Here is a 26,573-nt window from a genome sequence, read left to right on the forward strand (position 1 = left end):
TGGGGGGATGGGGAATGCCACAAATATGGAAGAGAGATCAGTGGAGTAAAAAAATAGGGATTGAGGAGGAGAGAAAAGGGATGGGAAAAGGGAGGAACAGTGCAATAAAATTGACCATACTATTCTGTGTTCATATATTAATATGCCACAGTGAAGTTCACCATTTGTGTGTGTGTGTGTGTATGATATACACACATATATATTGCACTGAATTTTAAGAAAACTATAAATAAGTAGAAGAATGACTGGTAGAATAAAGGAGCAGTGGGAAAAGGGGAAGTACTAGGGAATTGGAGCAATTTAAATCAAATGCTTGTATAACGATGTAGAAAAGAACTGCAATATTAAGTATAACTATAATGCACTAATAAAAAGAACATTTTTAGAAGTTAGGAAGGTTTGATGGAGTCAGGAGCTATAAATATATCTTTATTTTAAAATTTCAGTCTGTCAACAATGTTTATTTTTTTATTTTTTTAAATTTTTATTGTTGCAAAATGAAACTGAATCCCTTTCTCTCGCCATGCACAAAAGTTAACTCAAAATGGATCAAGGAGCTTGATATCAAATCAGAGACACGGCGTCTGATAGAAGAAAAAAAAAATCTACATACTGTGGGGTCGGGCTCCAAATTCCTCAATAGGACACCCATAGCACAAGAGTTAATAACTAGAATCAACAAATGGGACTTACTCAAACTAAAAAGTTTTTCTCAGCAAAAGAAACAATAAGAGAGGTAAATAGGGAGCCCACATCCTGGGAACAAATCTTTACTCCTCACACTTCAGATAAAGCCCTAATATCCAGAGTATACAAAGAGCTCAAAAAATTAAACAATAAGAAAACAAATAACCCAATCAACAAATGGGCCAAGGACCTGAACAGACACTTTTCAGAGGAGGACATACAATCAATCAACAAGTACATGAAAAAATGCTCACCATCTCTAGCAGTCAGAGAAATGCAAATCAAAACCATCCTAAGATATCATCTCACTCCAGTAAGGTTGGCAGCCATTATGAAGTCAAACAACAAGTCCTGGTGAGGATGTGGGGAAAAGGGTACACTTGTACATTGCTGGTGGGACTGCAAATTGGAAAGCAGTATGGAGATTTCTTGGAAAGCTGGGAATAGAACCACCATTTGACCCAGCTATTCCCCTTCTTGGTCTATTTCCTAAAGACCTAAAAAGAGCATACTACAGGGACACTGCTACATAGATATTCATAGCAGCACAATTCACAATAGCAAGACTGTGGAACCAACCTAGATGCCCTTCAATAGACGAATGGATAAAAAAAAATGTGGCATTTATACACAATGGAGTATTACTCTGTATTAAAAAAAATGACAAAATCATGGAATTGTCAACAATGTTTAGAAAGTGGTTGAGATTGTTATAACAGAGCAAATATAAGGAGTTTATTGTAATTTTGTAAAATTCAAGAAAAGTTATATTGTAATGCATTATACAAATTTCATTGCAGCAACTCTAGGAGTTGAGGGGGAAAAATACAAAGATAACAAATCTTTTGCACTGTTTTAGAGTAATTTCTTACCAACTCAAATTTTAAAAATGAACTACTTTATGTTTTGGGTTAATATAAAAGTCCCAAAAATGAAGTTATAGTGCTACATGCAAATATAGAATAACACTTTAAGCCTGTCTCCTAAAACAGAATGGAAAGTAGCATCTAAAGACACTTTATTTCATACTTTTGTTGGCATATATTAATTACATAGAATATCCAGTTTCACTGTAGCATATTTATGTATATACATAAAAACATAAATTGATCCATTTCACTCCCCAATAAAAAAGTAACTCAACGAAATTAGAAGGAAGAAGACCAAGGGGAACAGGATAGTGGCAGAGAGTGGAGACGGTGGGGGAGTTCTATTAATAATTTGGATTGATAATATGTATTTTTAATCAGCAAACAGGAATTTTTATTCATAAATTGTGACTGTTATGCCAAGGTCTGATACAAGTTATTAGTATCAGGTCCATTTCTATATCATAAACTTTACTGTTCTGGGGACATGGTTTGTGATTTTATGACAATCATCAAATTAGTATCTGTAAGTGCGGATGACTACAATTTTTCCTTGGTCTCCTTAAAAAAGGCATCATCTGCACTATGTAAAGTTAATTATATCAAAATAAAATCTGTCTTAAAAATGGACCACATAATGATTGACTTTATTGTCAACCTTTTAATACACTTCATCATGATTTCTTTTCTCATTAATTTAATCAATATCAATATTTTTCTGATAATAAGTGTGCTTGCTTGTTTTATAAAAACCAACAGGTTCATGCTTTGGAATTGGGGGTTGAGCAACTGAAAACTGACATAATGAAAACCTCATCGTCCAGGTGAGAGCAGAGACAGAACTAACTCCAACCGTGGTGTCTCCGGCATTGTCATTATGCTGGATGTGCTAAACTTTGAGTTTCTGGCAATTGTTGACATCATGCCCATCCTCCTACAGAGACATTGCTCCCAGAACTGAGAGATGGTAAGTGGAATGAATTCATGTCACCAATTCCAGTAAAATAAAGACATATTTAAATTCCCTCTTTTTCTTAGATTGCATTCTGTTGGAATTAGCCTGATATTTCTCACGCTTGAAAATTTTAGGAAACATCCTCTCACCACTATTCAGTTCAGACTTAAAATGAAGCAATAGTTACTATTCATTTTCATTTACTTTAAATACATAAGATAGATTAGGTGAATTCTGTGAAAAGAAATACATTTTTTAAAATCAGAACATGACAACAAATGGTCAACATACAGAAACACAGCCCCTCTGTTGGAGTTAGAAGCAGTTAGGTTAACCCATCGGAAGTCAGCTCAGCTTACAGATTTGGAAACGGCAGAACTAATATTAATGGATTTCTTTTCAGTTATAGCATGTCAAATTCATCTGTTAATATATCTTCTTTTTATTAAATGTCTATTCAAATTCTTTACTGAATTTGGTACTAGTTTTCTTGTTATTGACTTGAAAGTGCTCTTTGTACGTTTGGCATAAATGTCATTGATGAGACATGTAATTAAAGAAAATTTTCTCTCATTCTGTGGCTTGTGTTTCAATTTTATAAGTGATAACATTTGAAATGAAAATGTTTTTAAAGCTTATGAAATTTAATTTATCACTAATTTTTTGATACCTTTGTCAATAATCAATTGGTCAGAAACTTAATGACTCAATTTGTACTTTTAAATCTGTTAGAATGGTCTCTCTACTTAACTTATATCATTATTACAGTCTAGAATCCTGAAGCGTAACACTAAGCTTTGAAATTGCATAGTATATATCCTCCAATCTAGCTTTTCTATTTCAAAAGTGTGCTAATTCTAGGTCTTTTAAATTTACATATTATTTGAAAGATTACTTTTCAATTTCAATAAAACAAGCGCATAGGATTTCCAGAGGGAGTGTATTGAATCTGTAGATCTATTTGACAAAAATTGTTATTTCATCAATATGAGTTAGACCACCCAGGGACATGGAATATTTTTATCTATGTATATTCTAAAAAATTTTTCCTTAGAAATATTTTGTGTATATATAATTTTAAACTTATTCCTTAAGATATTATTCTTTTTGATTATTTTGCAAATACCATTTTTCTTTATTTTTATTTTTGGATAATTTGCTGCTGGAATGTAGAAATGCAGTTGATGTTTGCATATTGATATAGTCTCATTTAAATTGTTTATCAGTTCAAGTGACATTGTTTCTGTACTACTTAAAAATTTATACATATAGGATCTTTTCATCTGTAAATAAAGACAGTGTGAACTCTTCCTTTCCAGCCTGGATGCCTTAATTCTGTGTTATTTTATTTGCTGGCTAAAATCTCAAGTAGAACATTGAATACAATTGATTTGTTCTGTTTCACTTTTAAGGATAAAATATTTAGTCCTTTACCAGTAAGCTAAGCCTTAGTGTTTCATGGACACTCTTCTTCAAATTCAGGATGTTCCCTTTTATTTCTTAATGCTGGTGGTTACATTTTTAAAAATAAGTGTTTGATTCTGTCCAGTTTTTTGTTGTTATCTCTTGAGATGACCCTGACTTTGTCTAACATAGTGTGTTCCATTGCTTGATCTTAGGCCATTAGACCAACTTAGATTTCTGCACTAGCTTTCATTTGGTAATGAAGTATAAATATTTGTGTATGCTTCATAATTTGGATTACTATTATTTTCTTATTAACATGTTATTTTTATAGATATTCCTAGGGATGTTGTTCTAGAATGTTTTTTTTTTCTATTCTGATGGCATTGTGTAATATTGGTATTAGGATACTGGCCTTACAATTAGTTGGGAAGTGTTCTCTATACTCTATTTTGTGAAACGGTTTGTGAATATTTGTTTTTTTAAATGTCATAAATATGTTGAAGCCACATCACAGTATGACTGATCTTTCAGATTTATTGTACAATCTTTTTCTACATGATAGAATAAGATATGCTAAAATTATGATTTATAGCTACCTCAAAACATTGTTGAGGATCAAATGAAATTAAACATGGATTAAATGTATGCCACTTCTATTTAACCTTAACTGTAGTTATGATATCCAGGGATTTCTGGAGATTCTCAGCTTGCTATCCAATTCAAGGGCTCCATTAGTCTGTTATCTGAGACAGAATAGGATAATATGTCTGACCATAAGTTCATAATACTATTTATGATTCAGGAAAAATAATTCGGAAACAAGAACCAAAAGATTGATGAACATAATACTTGAAAGCTGGATAAAGCAAGAGTGTGAGAAAAGAACTTACTATGGTTATGTTATTATCATTTTTCAGAAGTAATTTATATGTCTATTTCAGACTCTGCAACAGTCTTCAAGTATGTTTAACCTGTTGCCTTTTAAATGTCAGCTAGCAAGAGGTTAGAAATGGAAAATTATGAGCAAATCCTGACATTAAAAAAAAGTATTACCATACTTGCCTTTAATTATTAATGAGCATATGGAAGCTCTAAATACTATTAGTCACTAAATATATGAAAACTCAATCCACAATACAATATCTCTACATCTTCTAAAATAGCTAGAATAAAAAAAATGAGAAAATTACAAGTGTTGGTTAGGATATAGAGCAACTGAATTCCTGAAACATTTTTTTTATAGTTGGGAGTATAAAATAAGAGAATAACTTTGGAAAATAGTTGCACAGTTTCTTACAAAGTTATACACAATTTTACCAACCAGGACAGAAATTCCATTTTCAGAAACCTACAGGAGAAATATTGAACTATACAGCTATACATGGTCTGTATGTAAATGTTAATGTTGGCATTATTTGTAATAGCTAAAAACTAAAAGTAAGACAAATATCCATCAACTAGTGAATGAAAAAACAAAATGAAATTATGCATTTGAATAGTATTCCATAAAGCAACAAATTCCTGATATGTTCTTTAATATGAATTCATCTTAAAACATTTTACCAAATAAATCAGTTGAAAAAAAAAGTTGAGATGATGTGTTATTTTCTTTATATGAAATGACAAAAATAGGAATAATATTTTGGCACAAAGTAAATCAGTTATTGCCTCTGGGTGGTGGAAAGTTGGGGTGGAAATTCTCTACAACCAATTTCAAGGGAGTTTTGAAGGATAATTTTAAAGTTAGATTGCCTGATGTATAGATAACTACATAAATCTACTAAAATACATTTATTTAAATACTTAATTTGGGTGAATTTTATGGTATAAAAATCACCTCAATAAAGTAAGGGGAAAAAAACCTGAAATGTTTATTTAAATTCCTATGCTGGAATCCTCTTATCCTGTTATATTCAGATGAAGTCAAGGGGCTCTCAGGTTGAAACTGAATTCTGAAATATGGAAAGAAGAGGGTCTTTTCCCTAACATCCTAACATGAAGCTGTTGCTTACAGGCAGCTAACAAATGCATCTATGATACAAAATCTGTGTTGGAATCCATTTATATATTTTTTCCTCTAAATCATATGATGTTGCTAGTAGACTGACTTCTTAGCTCCATAAGTCAGTCCTTGGTGCCTTGACTATACTATTCCCTTCAAAGCCATTGAGTTATTATTTTTTGGAAGGGCAGGAACCTATTTTACCAACATGCTTTTATTCAAATTATCTTTGAGGATGGTACCTACTTTTATATTTTCACTAAGCTGAAAATTCATAAATATGCAAAGCATTACAGAAAGGAATACTTTTGATTTTTAGAGTGAACGATGCAGTCTGGACCATTAAGCCTTCCTAGGTGGCATTGATTAGCATTCACATCAACATATTACAGAAACACTGAAAAAGGAAAAGAAAGCATCAATGCAAAAGCAGTCCAATGTCCAATATGAAAAGATTTCATCACTCTCCTTATGTAGGCCTTCAATACACACCTATCTACTTCTTATAAAAACTTATAAGTAATGAGAATAGGTCTGCTATCTGTTAATCTGCAAATTAAATGAAGAGCAAAGGATCATACTGAGTTAAGTCGTCTTTCTCATCATCCTAACTGACCTATTTGATCATATACACTTATCACAATGGGGCTTGACACTCATCAGCTTCAAGTTACCACCTGGGAACCTGGTACAGTGATTGTTTCAATTAAATAATTTAAACTAGAAGACCTCTTGAGGAGGCCTAGGGTCTTACTAGCGAGGTGGATAAATATTGACCTGGATGAGACCATGAGAGATCAAAGTAGTACCTTTGATGAGTGCTGTCCATACTGTGGTCTGACCTTGATTGTGTCAGGATCTGCTAGTATTTGGTCATTCAGTATTTTTTCCATTCCTATTCTTGTGCTACCTGACATTTAAAGGCAGTAGTTTAAACATACTTGACTGCTCCTGCACAATTTGTGATAAATCTCTGAAATCTTTCTGAAAGATGAAAAGACACATAACATTAGCAGTGTCCACTTATTTTTTTGCATAGTCTTGCTTTATACAACTTTCAATTATCAAATGCTTCAGCCTTTCGTCATCACTTAGATTCTTATCCCTGAATTATTTTTTTTTTCCGGGATCCTAACTACCATCATAAACTTTTGGTAATGCAAATTATCTTACTCTCTTGATTACCAAATTCATGAAATCTTTGCATGAGATAGAAGTGTGAGAAACTGGTGAAATTCCTAGAGATTGTGGCTACCGTTGAGGCTAAGAAAAAGAAGCATATACTTTACCATGTTTAATGTCATATGATTCTCAACAATGTTTAGTGGTAGCTAGGACTTATAATTTAACATATTTACTCTGTCATGTAGGCAAAGATTATAAAGTAAATATGAAAGGCCAGTCATAACTCAAAGTAGCTTTATTTGATGGAGCATGGAAATAGACCATGAGATTTCAGTAAAAATCTATTTATTCTAAAGGAGTAAAATGAGTTTAAGAATGCACAGATGGTTGGTTATGATAATTTCTATACATCATTGCATCAGGCTATAACGTCAATATCTGTGGGGTAATCAGTACACTTCTTGCATATCTCTGAAATACCTAAGAAAAATCTGTGCCTTCAGCAACCAGATTTTATATTGTTGATTACGCCATGTTTTTCTGATAATATTATGGAATTCACAATTAAACATATTTTAAAAATTTGTGTCATTCATGTCAAACCAAAATATGTCAAGAATAAGAAACAATATAGACATTGGTAGAGGGTATATTTCTAGGAAATATAAATATTCATGGAATCCAAGCAAAAAAATATTTAAAATCTAAGTGGAGAAAATATGGAAAAACATAAGCAAGAGGTGACAGATTTTAAGCAATATATCAAGAGTTTCCAAGTAAAAAATGACCCTTGACACCACTCTTCCCTCAGAAAACCTTCACCTCCCTGCAAAACAACTCAACTGCCAAGCTAGCAAGAAAGTGCCTCAAAGAATCTGATACATAGTCTCATAAAAAAAGTCCCTCCATATTATACAGCAGTTTATACACAGTGATCATGAAACCAAGATTGCCCTATTCTTAGTACACTAATCAATCTGCAAAGGGAGATCATTTCAAATCCAAAAGAAAGAAAATCAACCAAAGTCCAAATAAACCAAGGATTTTCACTGCCAAGATCTATTGAGATTCTGGTCTCTGAGATGAAGATAATTCAACCATGAAGTAACCATGCTCAAAATAGGACCAGCAATGAAGCTGGTAATCAGGCAAACTCTTATGTTACAGGGTTTTACATATGCTCCAAAAGGCCCAGAGTCCAGTCAGAGACCAGGGGGTTTAGACATGAGGTTCAGACATGAGTGGAGCAGAAAAGCTTGGCAGCCAAGAACTCTGTTCTATCACCTGTGCTCCACTGAGCTAAAAGTAGCAGCATTTTACGTACACACTCCAAAGCAAAGGGCACTTTATCTCAGTAACATTCTTGATTTCTGATGAAACACAATAAAATCTATAGTTGCACCGTGTTAAAAAATCTACTGCTTTCTCTTTTAAGAAGCCAGTACTAGTACTAGTTTTAATTTCATCAGAGGATTTCACCAACTGATGATACTAAGGTAAAGGCCTAAAACCACAGATTGTGGTTTTCAGGTACCAACTACCACAGCAAAACAATCCAGTGAAGATTTAATGTGTTACATCAAGTTTCTGAGGGTCACATTAATCCATAGCAACACAGACACTTGGCAGAAGCTGCAGATCCTTAAAATATTATTTGAAAAAAAAACTTTTTAATCAATGCATTCCTTAAGGAGCTCAGAGACTTTACCCAGTGCTTCAGACATCAAAAGAGATTCTAATCCTGGCAGATATTTCATATTTGGATGGGAAGAGAAATGCAATACAGGAAAGCCTGACTGGGGAAAACTGTCAGGCCCCTTATTCTTAGATTTCTAGACCCTAGAGGCCCAAGAATCATGTATGGGTAATAGGAATGTGCATGATTCTTTATTCATGATTGACTGGAATATAGGTCTCATGTATCCTTGAATTGCCTAGGTGGAAAGGTGGAAAACTATCAGGAAAATTCCTTGATACAAGGAATTTAAGCATGATATTTTAAAATGTTATAATCTCTGTATTAAAATGTTACTATTAATATATAGAAGGCATACAAAAAGCAAGAAAAACACTTGCAGTAACTATAAAGACAAAAGTTTAATATAATAAATAGTTACTTCATATCAATGAGAAAATTGCAACACTAATAATAAACAAATGGCAAAAGAAAGAAGCAGCAGAAGCAAAGGAGTAATGATAAGTATATAATAAAATAAAATTCAGATAAAAACAAAAATAAACCCAGCTAATAAAACTTTAAAACAATTTTCTACTAGACTAGTTTGAGGACATTTTTCAAACATAACATCTCATTACCTGTCAGTATACACTGTGGGGGTAATACAACATTGTGTTGGTAGAAGTATAAAATATTTCTCAAAAACTTACAGCAATAGGAAACAAGGGCCATAGATTCACATCTGCATATTTTATACACTACTTTAGTTTTTATCTGTCCAAAAATATTGAGATTTGATCAAAATATAGAAGATATGAATTACAGTATAATAATAAAAATTTCACAAATGAAATTATAACTGTAATCATAAAAATCAATGTGAAGTCGAGGATTTTTGTAGAATAACTTAAAATATGGAAAAATATTTAATGTAGAGTTAAATGACTAATTAAGCATGTAATATTCTATACAATTGCAAATACTGAGATTAAAATGTGTTGTTTTTGTGAGGGGGAGAGATTAAATACCTAAACTTTTTATAATGATAGTATGTTTACGCTTTCAAATATATTCAACTTAACATATTCAGATAAAAATCAAAGAATAATTAAATTTTAATAAAGTTTTAAAAACAGCCAGTACTTCTAACTCTCTTTAGGTATAGCATTATTATTATCATAATTTGGCTCATGTTTTTACATATTTATTGTGCTATTTAAATGTTGTGAATATTTCCCCAATGCATTGTTCCACTTTTTCTTACAGATAAACAAATATTCAACTTTCTAAATCTATTTCCTGTTGTAATTATTTAGTATTCACCACTCCTAAATCAAAATTCTACTTTATGGGAGTTCTAATAGTATCCAAATCTAGATGAGGTAATGACAAATGCTTTGCATCTTGTAATCACTAAGGGTAAAAAACCTGTCTTGACTCAGAGCACACACATATCTCTACACACTTGTCCATAATTCAAAATACTCTAATTTTTCTGAAGTTTTAAATATTAACTTTAATTTTTGAAGTACATAACATACTTTTTAAAGACAATCAACTTCAGTGTTTTAAATTCCAAGATTTTATTGTTTAAAATTGAAAGAAATAAATACACAATTTTATGCAGCTTATAAGTACCTTAAAATGCACTGTTCATCAACTATTACTAAATCAAATTATACTTATATGGCTAGGTAAAATTGCTATCAAAAATAATTTAATGATAAGTTATTTTGAAACTTAAGGAGCTATTTTAGAACAAATAATTGCTTTCCCCAATATATCTTTTATGTAAATCAGGAAATTCATATCTTGGTTTTGCATATTTTAATTTAAGCTCTATATGAAAATGTTCTCTCTATTTAGAACACAGTGTTCTGTCACTTTTCGGGTAGTCTAAGAACAATTTTGTCAGATTCACTTAATATATAGACATTTCACAGATAGGTAGCAAGTGATAATCAAGAAGGCTGAAACATTTGCTATCATTCAAGTTCATCATTGGATTTCTGCCTCCTCATTATGTACTACCAATTCCTCCAATCTTTCAATATAACTTGATCCAAAGGGTGTATTAAAACTTAGGCTCATGTTTGTAATTTTGTTTTTGCTTCAACTTTTATTTTTCTTTCTGACTCTGTCCAAAATTGTTTATACAGTGTTTACTTATCTCTCCATTCAATAATAGTTAAATTTACATGTTAAGATGGCTCGAGTTCATTTTAAAACATCAGAATTTTTTCAAATATTTTAAAAGTAATGGATTCACTACCGTTAGAAGTTGTATTCCTCATCTGTCAGAACCCCAATTGTAATCCAGTTTACCTTTTCAATATCTCTCTCCTCACTTTCACTTGTTTGTCTTCTGATTCATCTATAGCAAATGAATGGTATTTAACTAGTGACTTGTGATCTACAGACTAAAAGCAAGTAATTTGGAGCATCAGAGATGTCTGGCCTACTGTCCCTGCAGCAACCAATCAAGGAGTGGGCCATGGAGCAAGTGCAGTGACTGCGACATGCAGCCTCACGCCCAGAGCTGTGCCTACGGGGTAAGCAGTTTGCCACTCACATGCCTAGCTCAGGGGACTGGTTTGCCCTTAACGTATGCCATGTATGCAGTACTCCATGCACTCATTCGCACATATTGAGAGTTGAGTGGATACTGTCAACTGGTTCTCAAAGGTTAGATTCTGTCTCATCGAAAAGCTCAAAAGAAATCCAGAAGCCACAATGAATCAGGATGGCTTTCCTTTGGGAAAATAAAGCCATAACATAGGTATAGATACACAAAAAGAAGCCTCAACCTAACATTAAGAGGAGAAAAATCCCCACATATTATAAGGATCTCATGTGGCAGCTGGTGAACTTGACAGTTCTTCTATAGGTAATATCATATATCAATAGATATTTCTCCTTTTAGGTTTTGTACCCACTGGGGTGCTCTGTAATGAAATTGGTGTTTTGCAGGACTTTCTGATTTTACCAGCTCTGCTTGCCTATCCTGCCACTGCACACTGAACTCCTTCAGCATGCCTGCATATCTCTCTGATCAGACTCTTTGTTGAGAATGACTTTTCCCTAAGGTTGATCAATACAAATCTGATCCTGCCTTAAGACTCAGACTTTCCCTAGAGATAAAATTAAAAGGTTTGAATTGCTTTGACCTTTAAATAATACTTAATTCCCATTATGTTCCACATAATATTCTAATGGAAGGGTCTGAACTTCCATGTAGTCAGAACTCAGACATCTAATGATTTTCATATTTTTCCCACATAATTGCTCCAATTTTCTTTCAGTATTTGTTGAACCCAGAGTTCTCCCACAACTAAGCCAAATCCCCAGTCCTTTTCAATTTTTATGTCAAGACAGGGTCTTGCCAATTTGCTGAGGCTGATCTGGAACTTGCGATTCTCCTGTTTCAGCCTCCCAAATTGCTGGAATTACAGGCATGTGCAACCATGCTCAGATTAATTGCCAAATTTTTAACAAAATATTATATTATGGATTTTTAATTTCTTGAAGATAGGCCTACACCTTACTCTTGCTATAAACTTTGCAAAACAGTATATAGTCTCAATTTATAGGTAAACATCAATTGATGTGTCTTATGTTACTACATCAATTTAATAGTTCAGTCACTTTTTATTCATTTTAGTGTTTAAACTAATAAATGACTCCTACCAAACAGCTATAACTCCCAAAATCACAATATAGAAGTTAGTTTTTTTGACATGCTAGTTTATGATGATACATATCCTATGACTCCAAAGAGGTCATATTGCATAAGTTTTTATCCTCATGTTTTTCATGACCAAGATGACTATACATCCAGTTTACCTAAGACAGTTCCAGTTGACAACAATTGCCTGAAATAATTATCATCACCATTTCTTTCGATCTAAACAGAACCTTTGTTTGGATGATAAAGTCTCTAGTAGCCCATTCAGAGAGCACTCAGTGGAAGAAAAATTCTCTGCTTTTGCTATATCAACCACACATCTGGTTTTCTTCTAAGTCATCCAGGAGCAGGTCCTCTGTGAAGAAGGGGACTTGTTTTGCAATAAAGTATACCCTTAATTATTGTCTATTATGTGCAAATTGAAGTCCAAGTGTGAATATAGATTATAATTGAAATGATTTCATAAAATGCCTGGTAGTCATATATGCCTTACTGAATTTCTACTTTCAAGGAAAGCTACCGCTACACCTTTTAATTAGAAATGACTTAGAGCAGACAATTGGCAATAAAATTCAAGGCAAAGAAAGGATGTGAATATATTCCCCTTTGATTTAAAGAGGAAACTAAAATAGAATTTTCTTACTAGAAAAGGAAGAAAAAATGAGAATTTAAGCCACATATTAGAATAAAACTTCTCTATGGAATGAGCCTGTTAGTCCATGCCTATCTTCTAAACAGCAATGGAGACAAAGTTTATATTTTTTAAGACCGGACATTTCCATATCCAGGCTTAAGAGATTGAATCAGTTTTCAATGAGGGCTTAGGGATAAAAACGAATATAAATGTAGCATCTGAAATATCATCATTAATAATTTTAATATAATTTATGTACTTGTGTTTTCCAAATGAATTCCTAAAATGTAATAAATATAATTAATCATTGTCATCAAACTTAAAAAAAAGATGTTTTATAAACTTTCTACAAAAGCTTTACTCACATAACATGTAATTCAATGTCATATTGGTAGTTAAAAAAGAAAATTCAATTTAAAAAAAAACACCTGGTTATATTGTTAAAGGATAAATTTTCCTCTTAATTAGTTATTCTTATTTATAAACTTTTTGGCACATTAAATTAACAACATATATATATATATATATATATATATATATATATATATTTACTAGGCACTGTAGCATCAGTTTTACCCCTGTAAAAACACAAGTACCATTTTATTATGTAAATTAGTTTATTAATGCTCTAGATCTTAGCTCTTTTGAGCTTCTTAAACTTGTCACATCATCTTACTTCAAACTTACCATTTCATTTTTTCTTGACACACTTTCCTACATTCTTCAATGAGCCAAAACACACCTATCGTTGAAGTCTCTGATGTAAGTTACTCTAAGATGTTCTCAGAGTTACCCATTTGGGCCCATTAGTGATCACTTTACTTGGAGTTATCCTTGCATTTGTAATTATTTTCCAGAGTCTTATTTTCCAACCAGAATGAAAGCTCCATAAAAGGCAGAACCAAGACTATTTTTGCCCATTTTTTGTTGTATGTTTTAAAAACTGTTTTCACCCTTTTGATTGTATAATTATGATCAGAATGGGCTTTGATAACTGGTGAATAGTCTACTATTGACTAACAATAAAAGATTCCTTGAAAGTTTAAATAAAATGCTAGATCCCCAGGATTCTCTCTCCACCAAGCTATTACTCACCTGGAAAGCAAATCATAAGCCTGCCATCATTAATTTTCTTCTGTATTACAATTTTTTCTTCTTAATTTTCTTTCTTTCTTCTTTTATTCACTTTGTCCATTTGGAAAGAACAGTTACTACCACTCAAGGATGGTAAAAGCTGGGCATGGTGGCCCTTGCCTGTAGTCCCAGCAATTTGAGAGGCTGAGGTAAGAGGATTGTGAGTTCCAGGCCAGCCTCAGCAACTTAGCAAGACCCTAAGCAAGTTAGCAATAATAATAAATATTTTTTAAAAGGCTGTATATGTAGCTTATTGGTAAAGTGCCCCTGGGTTCTATCCCCAATACCAACACAAGGATGATACAAAATACAGGAAGGGAATCTAGTTCTGAGTTCTGCTCAGAACCAAGTAAAATAAGACATGAGTTATAAAACTTAATTTCAGCACTTACTATTTTTGTGTTATTAGACAAGTTTCTTAACCTTTCAAAAGTTATGCAATATTAAATGGAAATGTTAACCTCAGAGTTATAACAGGAAGTACAAATAACACACTACATGATAGATTTGAGAAATAAGAAGGAAATGCCTATCATTAAATGGAGTCTTAATTTTCAAAAACCTAATTCAGCCACATATGAGTTGTTATTAATGATATATAACATTGTTTCGTGTCAGAGCAATCTAAAATATTGCATTTGAACATAGGAAATTGAAAAGAACGAGGATGAGCAATGTGTAAATCACTATTTTTAAATTTATTTCCTTATTCTTTGCCTTGAATTATAAGTTCAGTTGATCAAAGAAGGGTTGGTTGCCTTTTTAGTTAATAGTTATTGTTTTCATATGGTTTTAGAGCTGTAAATGTTTGTAGATATAGATACAATTTTATTTCTTTCAACTTTACCCTGATATTTCTAGTTGACCCCTTTTAGGCAGTTCCTTTTTGCAGATAACATGTATCATGAGACAGCTTTAATCATGGGCATTTAGCCCCTGTGATCTCTTTTTGTCAGTAATTACAACTCTCAACATTTTATTGGCTTTCTTAGTACTAGTTAGCATTTATAAACCATTTTATTTGGTTACTGCTATACAGTAGTGTATTAGTTAATGCAAATTCAATACAAGATTGCTCTCTTCCATGAAGGAACAATCACTACCTTCATTTCAGCTCAGCCCAGCAGCTCAGTTATTGATCTTTTGTACTCTACAGTGAGGATTTTTTAGAGCTTAAAATATTGCCTTCTTTTCCTTTTTCTACATCTCTTTGGAAAACATCTTGTGTTCCATTTCACTACCATATAGATATGTAATTTAAAAACAAAGCTATGTTTGGGCTGAATTCAATTATACTTATGCTATATTCTAAATACTTTAAAGCACTAAAATGAGGGAAAACATTAATTAAGCTAGACATTAATACATTATATATATACATATATATGTATATATATAAAGTCTTAATATTATTGCCAATAATACTAATAATTTTAATGTTCTGAAAATGGTTTAAATGTTAATCAAATAAAAAGTTTAAAATATGCCTTTTGAAGAAAAGCAAATATAAAACTTTTTCATGACAATAATTTGCTTATTTTATTGAGGCAGGAATTTTCTATTAGCCTGATAATTAATGTGGGAATTAGAGATATTGCTATATGTGTGTAACTCAAAGAGATGCATTCCCTGGGTAGAAAAATATCTTGTAAGCAGCTTAAACCTCAAAATTATAACAGTCATTTAGCATTTTTGTTCATTCACAATTTTACACAGTAATATAGGAAAATATAAGACAATGATCAACTAATTAGTAATGACTAATGTTTTAGCAAATGGCAGATTTGGTTTTCATTGCTCCTGATTATAAATAAAATCCTGTATTGCACTTTGAAATTAATTCCTTACAACAAAGGAGTTATGTTTGTGTTTTTAAAATCAGGATGAATATAATTGTAATCTTTCTTCTTAATTCAAACAAATATATGTAGATAATAACATCATTTTTGCATTATTTGCCATATAATAAGAATAATGATAATTTTGTTTCATAATTATCTACATTCTTGTAGGAAAATGCTTGTGTCTGTGATCTCCACATTTTTTGATGCCAGATATTTATTGAATGTTTATTATGTGCCACACATCGTGCAAGGCACTGAACCTAAGATAGATATTCAATTATCAGTTTCATACATATACTTTAGTAAGAAAAAAATAGAAAGTGCGACCAACAACAAAAGTGCTTGAAATCCTCCAATAAGAACTATATCATTCCAAATGCGTAAAAGACTAATTTGATGTCTATATTTTGTTTGCCTTGTTTCCTTTCTAATTATTAGCTTTTTTAAAAAAATAAAAAGAACACTGAATTAAAGAAAGGAGGCTAATAATGGTGGTGATAATCACTTTAAAGATAAATCTAGAATGTCTAAATGTAGTAGAATCCTGAACAATAGGATTTCTCTCCCTACAGATGTGATATTATACAAAGTTCCATAGAGATCTGCAGAAGTCACTGATCAAGTCATTGGTCCACATCATTATTTTTATCTTACCCACATTTTACCTACAACAGAATGGACATCTCTACTCACTATGTAAGTTGAGGATCATGTGTATACAGGAATGAATTAATGCTCACATTTTCTCAGTCCATTTTAAATTAATGTGGTGTGGAATTGTCAAGAGAGATTCCTTTGTCTTTCTGATGGTTGTCCTCCTGCTCAATGGGTTGTGTTAAATGATCCTTTTAAGAGACATCCTTCATTCCTGGCTCACAAAAATTGAGTTCTGAATAGTAGTGTTTTTAGTCTATGGAATTCAACAGATGGTACCAAATGGTCAATATATTAAACCACTTCCTGAGGGTAGATCTCCAGCTGCACCTCCTTATTAGCCTCATTTTCATCTGCTTTTATTGTGTTTATTCACTTTAACACTATCCAGTGAGCATCATTCTTGTTACCCTGGAAGATATAATTGTGCATATTAGCAACCCTAGCATTTAAGAATGAGCTTAAGAATGGCTGTTCTTATGCTGGTGTTGTCTTTAAACAATGTCTTACTTTGAAATGACTGTGTTGCTCTGTAAATTGGAAATGGTGACTACTCATGTTTTCAAAATTCAATTCACCAAAGAAAACATTATAGATAGCTACTTTTTCCTTAGCTATCAACTAGATCTTTGACGGACACCCCCATCTTTGTTGTCAGGCTGAAACATTCTGTTTTGGAACAGAGGAAAAACCATTCTTCACCCAGTGATTATGAGTCCCTGAAGTCTTTATTGGTACTCTGAACACCTCCACACCTCCACAAGAAGAAAAAAGTAGATTTATATTAGAAACTGCATTGAAAAATGTCTACTTCTAATGCACTCTAAGGACTTTCCAGTTGTTTTATTGCTACTCCAGCATACCTTCAAATCACTGAAATAACTTGGGCTAAACAGGGTAGACACTTCTTTAAATTTGTGGGAGGCTACCTTGAAAGAAATGATGGGAAAATAAATAGGCTATATTCTGCTGTTGTTATTCATGTTAGAGTTAGAGCCTTCTAGTAGTAAGTTACTGCTAAGATGGAGTAATATCTGAACCTCAATAAAAGATGAGCATCTACCATATATCTATAGCCAGAAATTCTGCCTTTGCAATTCAAACACAAGGTCAGTAGGATCAAATACACAGATATATACTTCCTGTATACAATCTGTAGAAAAAAATAACAAATAGCATCCCAAGGTTATAGTAATAAAATTTCATTCTGTGTTTTAAAAAATGGTAAAAATAGTTACTTCCAACAAAAAAAATGTTGACCTAAAAACTTATGAGAAATAGTAATGTTATGTTAAAATTAAGACGAACAATGGAGAGTAGTTAAATATTTTTAAATCAACTGCGCATGGTTGTGCCTGAATCCTGTGTCTCTTTTCTTCTCTGTTTTGTCTGTAAAGAAGATGGCTAGGGCTCATGTTGCTTATGTGTCTATAGTTCTCACTCATCCACTTGCCTGTATGAGAAAGAATACTTTAAATTAAGCACAGGCACAATACAACCAAGGACATGACACCAAACAGGCACACACATTTTGTCACATGCGTACTCCAGGTGCCATCCTTTCAAAAATTCAATTTTACTTTCTCATCACTGGAGCTTTTGCAATCTGCAGCAGATGAAGGGATATAGAGGGAATGACTTATGGAACTGTTGCCTATAGATCTCAGTGATAAGCTTTTGATGATTTGAATTGTCTGTTTTTTGGAAAATGAAAATACTGTTTTTAATTCCAGTTGAAACATTCTGTCCTGTCTTTCCCTCTAAAGTTCCTTTAGATTAGAGGAAATAAAATAACTGGGACTACATGAGATGTTTGGTGGATTTTTTTTTTCATTTTTCTTTCTTAGAAGGGTTGGGGGGAGCAGGCCAGGACTGGGTCCAATACTGAAGTAAAGAAAGGTTGTTGTTGGTGAGCTCCTTCCTCTCTCCCTAGAGCAATCTCCTAATCTTTTCCTGGTTGCTTCTCATGCCACGGTACTGGATTCAATGAAAGGAATCAAAACCAATGTCAAGAACACAGAAGGGACACATTGATTTTATAAGTGCTTAGGAAGTTAGGTCGAAGACACAGAGAAATCATTAAAGATAACAGAAACTCATTCTAAATAATAATAACAGCAAATGCATCCACACAACTTATTTCTTGCCTGACAAGAATTCTAATTGTCCAACTGCTTTAGATGTATTAAATCATCTAATATTCATCAGTACCTTATAATAGAGCTATATGTTCATCCTTATTTTATAAGTGGAGGAAATAGCAGAGCAGTTGAATTACTCACTCACAAAATAGATGGAAAAGATAGAACTTGAAACCAGGCAGGCTGGCTCCTGAGCCCTGAGCTTGTGCTGTGTTGCCTTCTACCTCAGTGGGTTTGATCAATATCAACAAACATATCCGTATGAAGAACATGGTGAAATAATCCGTAAGATGGAGGCTGATTTATTTTTGTGGGGGTGTGTTGTAATCAAGGGCACAAATAGAAAGGAAACATCTAACCATGTATGTCCTGTGCCTACAAAGTAAACACTAATTATCCATTGAACCAGTTGTGACAGGAAAAATAATCATCCAGTCAGGATATTGGAATGAGTTCCCAGCTTTCTCTCTCATCTCCAGCTATAGTACTCTTATCAGATGAGAACCAATCCTAAATAGCAGATCCTTAGAGAACTGCATACCTAAGTGTCTGGAGGCAAGGGTGTAGGGTAGAACAGAGAGCACTTCCCAAGAAATCCTTTCCATTTTCTTCAATTAATCTCTTCAATGCTGAAATATCCCATTCTGTAGATATTTCCCTGAGATCTCTCACTGCCCAACACTTTTCACTTACTCTTCATCTTAAGAAATGCTCCGGCAAGGGTTTGTGACTGCCATTTGTATGTGTTGCTCTGGGTGATGACAACAGTGTTCTTAAACAGGGTAGACAGAATACTACCTTTGCATTATTTCCTCTATTGAAGAAATACATACACAGAAGGAAGAAAAAAAAAGGAAAGGAGGGAAGATGGAGGGGTAAAGGGAGGAAGATAGGGAATGAGGGAGGGAAGAAAGACAAGAGAATTGAATGAACTTTTCAATACTGGTAAGGTCATGGGAATGAGAGAAGTTTGTTTCAGAGAGTAATGGAAAGTTGGGAGACAACTTTTTGCCCGGTGGTTAAGAAAGGCTTTCTGCCCAGGTAATATGGGAACTTGTCTTGCTATTCGGAGATAGCCCTCTAATAATCTTAATGAAAAGGTTTCTGAGAAGATATAATGCATGAAACATCCCTTTACACTGAGTAATGTTTTTTGGACTCTCTAGCACATTCAGAAGTCTCTTGCTCTGATGGATAATTTCAGATTAATGAATCCAGTCCTCTGAAGAAGTTATCCCCAAACCTGGCTCTGTCATCCTCCTGAGCAGGAGATGAGGTCTCACCAACCCCAGACACATTTTGCAGACATTAGCTCGGAAGGGCTCAAGATAAAGAAAGAGGCTCTGCATTGGATCTTCACTTTGCACTGAGGTTTATGCTTAAGTTGTCCAGTTTGGGGAACAGTATTAGTTTTTCATGTGGAGTTGTTACTATGAAAGCAATATCAGTCAGTGAGAGCCGCAGTCGCAGCTAATATCCAGTCCAATTTCTAGCAGCCACATAAACAGCAACATGTTCTATGGCTTCTCCATTATATCACTTAGGTGACATTGATTTTAATACAATTTTTTTCAAACCTTACACTCAATCTTATTTCTCCTGCCCTTCTAACAATCTGTGAGCCCAATATCATTTTCTGCTTAATTAACTAGCATCAAATTCCATGGTTTGACATTAAATATCCTCATTGATAAATGCTGGATGTATTTCATGACAAAATCAATGCCAGTGTGGCTTTTGCTTCTCTCTAGTCCATGTATCCTACCTACTTCTGCCCTTTACTATGATTATCCATGACCTAACTCCACTTTTCCAGGTTTCCTTCCCCTAGTTCCTTCAAAACTCATATTTTCTAAGAGTTTCTCGGACAGATGTTAAGAGAAGAAAATTAACAGAGACCTACAAGTTGTCTTTCAAGTTCTTCCATTTCCTAGGCACACTTCTGCTCTGAACCTATCAGAAAAAAATCCTGCCCTGCTTTTTGTACTGGTCTCTTTCAGCCTGGCTGTACCTTGAGTTGTACATGTTCCCATCTTCAGTGAAGAGAAAAGTTCATAACAGTTCACTTCTCTTTGATATACTCTAAGTGACCCAGAAGTCTTTTAATGGAGTGGAGTATTCGCCAATCTGAGCACCTGAACTGAGAACACATGATCCCAGCAGCCTCAACACAGTGTTGTTACCCTAGACATGACCTAAACCCAGGAATGTTGGGCTTAATTGTTTTTCTTTTAAAGCTAACAAAAATATATTTTTTAAAATTTATTTGAACTTCATGCCATGGCTGTTTATGTTCCACAGAGCTAAATGACAGGTATTTTTTAGGAATATATATACAGGAGTCACTTCATTGAATTTGTCCTTGGAATGCAACCCCAAATGCAATTCTTGTGGCTTATATAGCAAAACCATAGACTGAAATGTTTAAAAATAGCTTGATTGACACAAATTTTTGGAACTCTGTCAGGGACAGAATTTAGACAGAGGTAGTCATTGGCTTCTATAGAATGCCTAAACCAATTATTTTCTAACTTTTTGGCAGTGGCCTATGGTAAAACACATTCACAATACAGCATAGGTAAAATTTTTAATGTAGACACGCATAGATAATACACACACATTTATAAAAAATTTATATTTTAATATATAAAAATTGTATATGTTAAAAGTTTCATAAGTAATTCTTATCTTTACAATATAAAATTAATAATATTTTTGTTTTTATTTGGAAAAATTGGTCATTACTTATTTAATTAATTGAAAGTCCATTAGTGGGGTCATGTCCTGCAATGTGAAAGGAATTATTTTATTTTTGTATATTTATTTATTTACATATTTATAAACACATGAATTCTACATATTTACATGGGTACATGTGATTTTCCTATACATGTATGCATTTTATAATGTTCAAATTAAGCTACACATATTTATCTCCTCAAACATTTGTCTTCTCTCTATGGTAAAGACATTCAAAACATTCAAATTCCTTTCTTCTTGTTCTTTTAAATATAGAGTACATTATCATTACCATTAGTCTCCTTAATGTGCCTTTTAACTGGTTATGTTATAGTATAGTTTAGGTCTATATTCAGACCTACTAAGAAACCAAATATTCCCATGATTTCCATGAGAAGGAAAATGTTTTCCAAGTTCTAAATAAATTATTTGCAAACAACTTTCAGAGCTCAGTTTATTTATAAATTATAGTATGTCCAAATATTTTTCAAAGTGTTCATTTTTTGATACATATCCATATTTCTCCATCATTCACACTTGAAAACTAACTCAAAACAAAAGTTTGAAACTTCTCTCTTAAATTTCACACTAAAGCTATTATACTTGTTTTTGTTAACATTTCTTTTGTGGAGTATAAAAAGCTAAAAGAAAGCTAAATCTAACATCTGGGATATACTATAGGAAATAAATGCACAAGAAAGACATTTTAGAAGTCACTTCTAAAGTGTGATGATTTATTTTCAAATAATAATTTGAATTACATTTATTGACTTTTTTTGCACCATTTTGCACCTACTCTTAGCAGCAAAGGAGTTAACACAACATTTATTCTCATCTTACATCTATAAAATAGTCTTTCAGTAAACCTTGTGAAATGCTCATTAAAAGGCTTACATGTTTAGAAACAACAGTGCATTAATAGGAATGCAATTAAGTGCTTATTGCTTTTGTCATTTAAAGTAAGTTAACCAGATGGCATGAAATCTTCCAAAAGAGATTTTAAACAAACAATGGGGATTTAATTAATATGCACCAGTTAACTCATTAAATATATAGCAACTAGCGCATTACACATAAGGTAAATACTTAGTTGAGATGAATTGTATCTTCTTTTTTACATTTATCTTTGGTTTGCTTGACTAATCACGTAATAATGACTTTGCATGCTAAAGCATTTTAAAGTATAAATATTTTGTACTTATCATAATTTTTCCTCCAGTGCCAAAATGGAACTTGACATTATTTTCATGGAAAATGCATAATAATAATGCATAACAATGTATAATAATAACAACCAGAATAATTTGAATTTTTATTTAAACTTAATGAATAAATGTTTGTATATTATTATATAAGCAAATAGGGAACATTTTCCATCTATTCTTAGTTCCTTCACATGTATTACACAGTAATATTCATGATGAATTTTAAATAACTATGTAACTTTCCTACTTTATGCCTCTGTGCTCTTTATAGTAAAATTGAATTATGTATATTTGACCAATGAATGACTATTATCTTGTGATGCCATCATCCTTATCTTTTGATTAAAATAAACATGTAATGGCCATAGAGTAGGAGAATACAGGGCTAGATCAGCCATCTTACCCAGGGCAATATGATAGGTTAACATGAGACTGGTCCTTACATCCAGAGCCCTCTACCTCTATGAAGATAGCCTTTCTGTTTCTATACTCTTAGGATTTTAGGTATTTCATACTCTATGGACTCAAACTAATGATTCCCTTGGATCCAGTCTCTTTGATCTATCTTATCATTGGAATTCTTTAAAATAGCCTAAAATTATATTTATAGATAGATAGATAGATTTCCAAATCCACTCACATCTTTTAAGATTGTTCTTTCCTTAGGACATACCCAAGTCTGTTAATTTTCTGTTATAATAACTAACATGTCTTACTTTCAGCTTTGTTTTGTACACTAGATGATCAGTTCCATTTAAAACATTTCTTCCATTTTTATTAGCATGCACACACACTCTGTACTTAATATCATTAATCTTTAAAATTAAAAGTGAAGAGAAACCCTTTCAGATAACTCTTTTTCTAAGACACTGAAAACTTGTTTTTAATATGAATATAATATTAATCATTAAATAATAAATGTTTGAACATGTATGGTGATGTTGCACTCATGTAATTTCAACAGTTCAAGAAGATGAGGCAGGAGGATAGCAAGTGCAAGGCCAGTCTCAGAAACTTAACCAGAATATAAGCTCTATGAAGTCAGGTTTTTTTTTTCCTGCTTTATTCAGAATAGATTCTTAACATCAAAATCATGCATGACATATCTTACATTTCAATAAATGTTTGCTGGATGAATAAATATATGCACATTTTTTTAAAAAAGCAAAATATTACAGGATCTTCCACAGAAAAAATCTTTAATAGGAAAAACAATATTAATATTATCCCACATTTTCTCTACTTATTTCATCCCTATTTTTAGTTCCTGTATATAATTATTTATACTCCTGTTGGCTAACGCCAAATAACTAAAGATGTGATTCTGCAATTTGTATGTGGGGTAAAAATGGGAGTTCATAACCCAATTGAGTCAAATGTATGAAAGATGATATATCATGAGCTTTGTAATGTTTTGAACAACCAATAAAAAAATTTTAAAAAAAGATGTTATATTTCAATAATAGATATTATGTATTAACTATTTTGAAAGAAAATAATCTAATTTTACTGATGCTATTCTCAGTAGCCTTTCCTCTTTCTTCTACTTGTTGAATATTAAAGCATAAATTTTAGTTTTTCTTTTTATATTACATATACATAAATCTTAACTTTTGCCCAATTTCCTATAGTATATTAATTAGTGTAGGATATATGATGATATTCTATTATCTCCGTTTCTTCCCTTCTACTATACAAAGTTTGTGATGGAACCTTTCCTTTTACATTGTCAAGGTTATTATATTTACATACTCATTTGCAACCATAAGTGAACCATCTGTGCATTGACCATCAAGTAAATGCAAAAGTTACAAATCCTGATAATCCAATGTCTGTTTATTGCAGACTCATCACAGTGTAGATACTTTAAAAGGTATTGCCCTGGAAGTAAATGTAATCTTTCATTAAATATTTGCCCCCCACTTTTACATCTTGCTGAGTTGAAACAAAGTTAATGATTCTTCAATGTCCAAAATGAAGATAAGGGAAAAAATTGAAGTAGGAAGCTAAAATTGGAAGACTGGGAGTTATGCAAACATTGAGCTGGATTTCACTGGGTCAAGCATATCCCTCTAAGGTTCTCTTTTGATGGCTGCATGTGGCATAGGGACAAAATAAAGCCCATGGACAACCTAAAATGAAGTATTTAAGAGAAAATCCCATGTAAAACTAGATTAAACCCCAGGGTTCAATCCTCCATGTAAAAGTATGCAAGAACTTAATTCCCTCTTTAGAGGGGTTAACAACAATTGCCAGAATCATGTCATGGGATGGTTCTTAACCAGAAATCTCAGCCAAATATAGGTCTGTGCTTACAAGTTCACTGTAACTGCATGGTCTGGAAAACCTCTAACGTAAAATTAATATATAAAGTCTACACAGTGAATTAACAAAAAGGATCACATGGTGTAACTGCCCCAGTGCTGACAAAAGCAAACATAGATCCTTTCTGGGAAAAATGCTTCATCCCTGGCATCCATGGAGAAAGGCAAGGAAGCAGAGAAATAGGATCAATTTGGGGCACAGGAGTGGTCAAATCAAACTTACCTGAACAGCAGGAACATGGGTTCTCCAGGGTAGGTATTAAACTGTGCACCCAGATTTCTAAAAATTTAAATTCATAGTCATAAATTTTAAATGTAATGGATACATGGAATTTATGTTATTAAGAACAAAATATTAATGAGACAATATTTATTGAATGTTTTCTGTGGTTTTCATATTGTGATATGCACTTCATAAGGATGATATTATTTTAATAATGTCTGAAAACAGTCCTTTGATGTAAACAAACTATTTCATAGTTTAGGATGTCATCTTGTTGAAAGATGACTTTTACTCAAGGCCACACAAATAGTCTGTGGTAGAGTCAAGATTTTCCTTCTTGGGGCTGGGGATGTGGCTCAAGCGGTAGCGTGCTCGCCTGGCATGCATGCGGCCCGAGTTCGATCCTCAGCACCACATACCAACAAAGATGTTGTGTCTGCCGAGAACTAGAAAATAAATATTAAAAATTCTCTCTCTCTCTCTCTCTCTCTCTCTCTCTCTCCTCTCTCACTCTCTCTTTAAAAAAAAAAAAGATTTTCCTTCTTTATCGTGACTTAGTAAAAAATACTTATGGAAAAGGTAACAAATGCATATTTCCTTCTGCACTTCATTTCTTCCTAATGTCAAAACATCCACCCTATTCAAGAATAATACTTCTGATGGCAAAATCAAAAATCAAATAAATTCTGCTTCCTGATGGTCCTTAACTTGCTCTAAAACTTTTAGAGAGCCTAATAATTAATCTATATTATTTTCCAGGTTTTTAAAATTGCTTCTACCTGGTCAAAATGAGTATCACTCAAGAATGTGAGAAAACACAGAGAAAGGAGATATGAGAGCAGCACATAACTATGTGTTGCCTTAAAGATGTGAGCAAGAAAACAGGAGAAAAAGCAGTACTTTCCCTTGAGAAACAGCCCAGGTAGTGCTACATGTTTTTGTTTGTTTTTCTTGATTTGATGAGCATCATTAGGATCATCTGTTCTCTATCTTCTATTGCTGCCTCATCCTCACCTCCAAATTCTACCATCTGTTTCTCCCAAATACAGAAATCTTACAAGACACAGGTGAATTAATTAACAAGAACTCTCAATAACAAGAGGGCTTTGGAAAATAGTGTCACTGATATAATCAGAATGGACAATGTCCTTCGGCTTATCATACCATGCCATGAACTTAATTTTGTTACCATTAGCATCTTAGTCATCTTTATTGGATCAAGCATTCTAATGTCCCAGAGCTAAAGTGCAATGCTCCTTACCCTTTT

The sequence above is a fragment of the Ictidomys tridecemlineatus genome, chromosome 12, assembly GCF_052094955.1.
Source record: "Ictidomys tridecemlineatus isolate mIctTri1 chromosome 12, mIctTri1.hap1, whole genome shotgun sequence".
Taxonomy (NCBI): Eukaryota; Metazoa; Chordata; class Mammalia; order Rodentia; family Sciuridae; genus Ictidomys; species Ictidomys tridecemlineatus.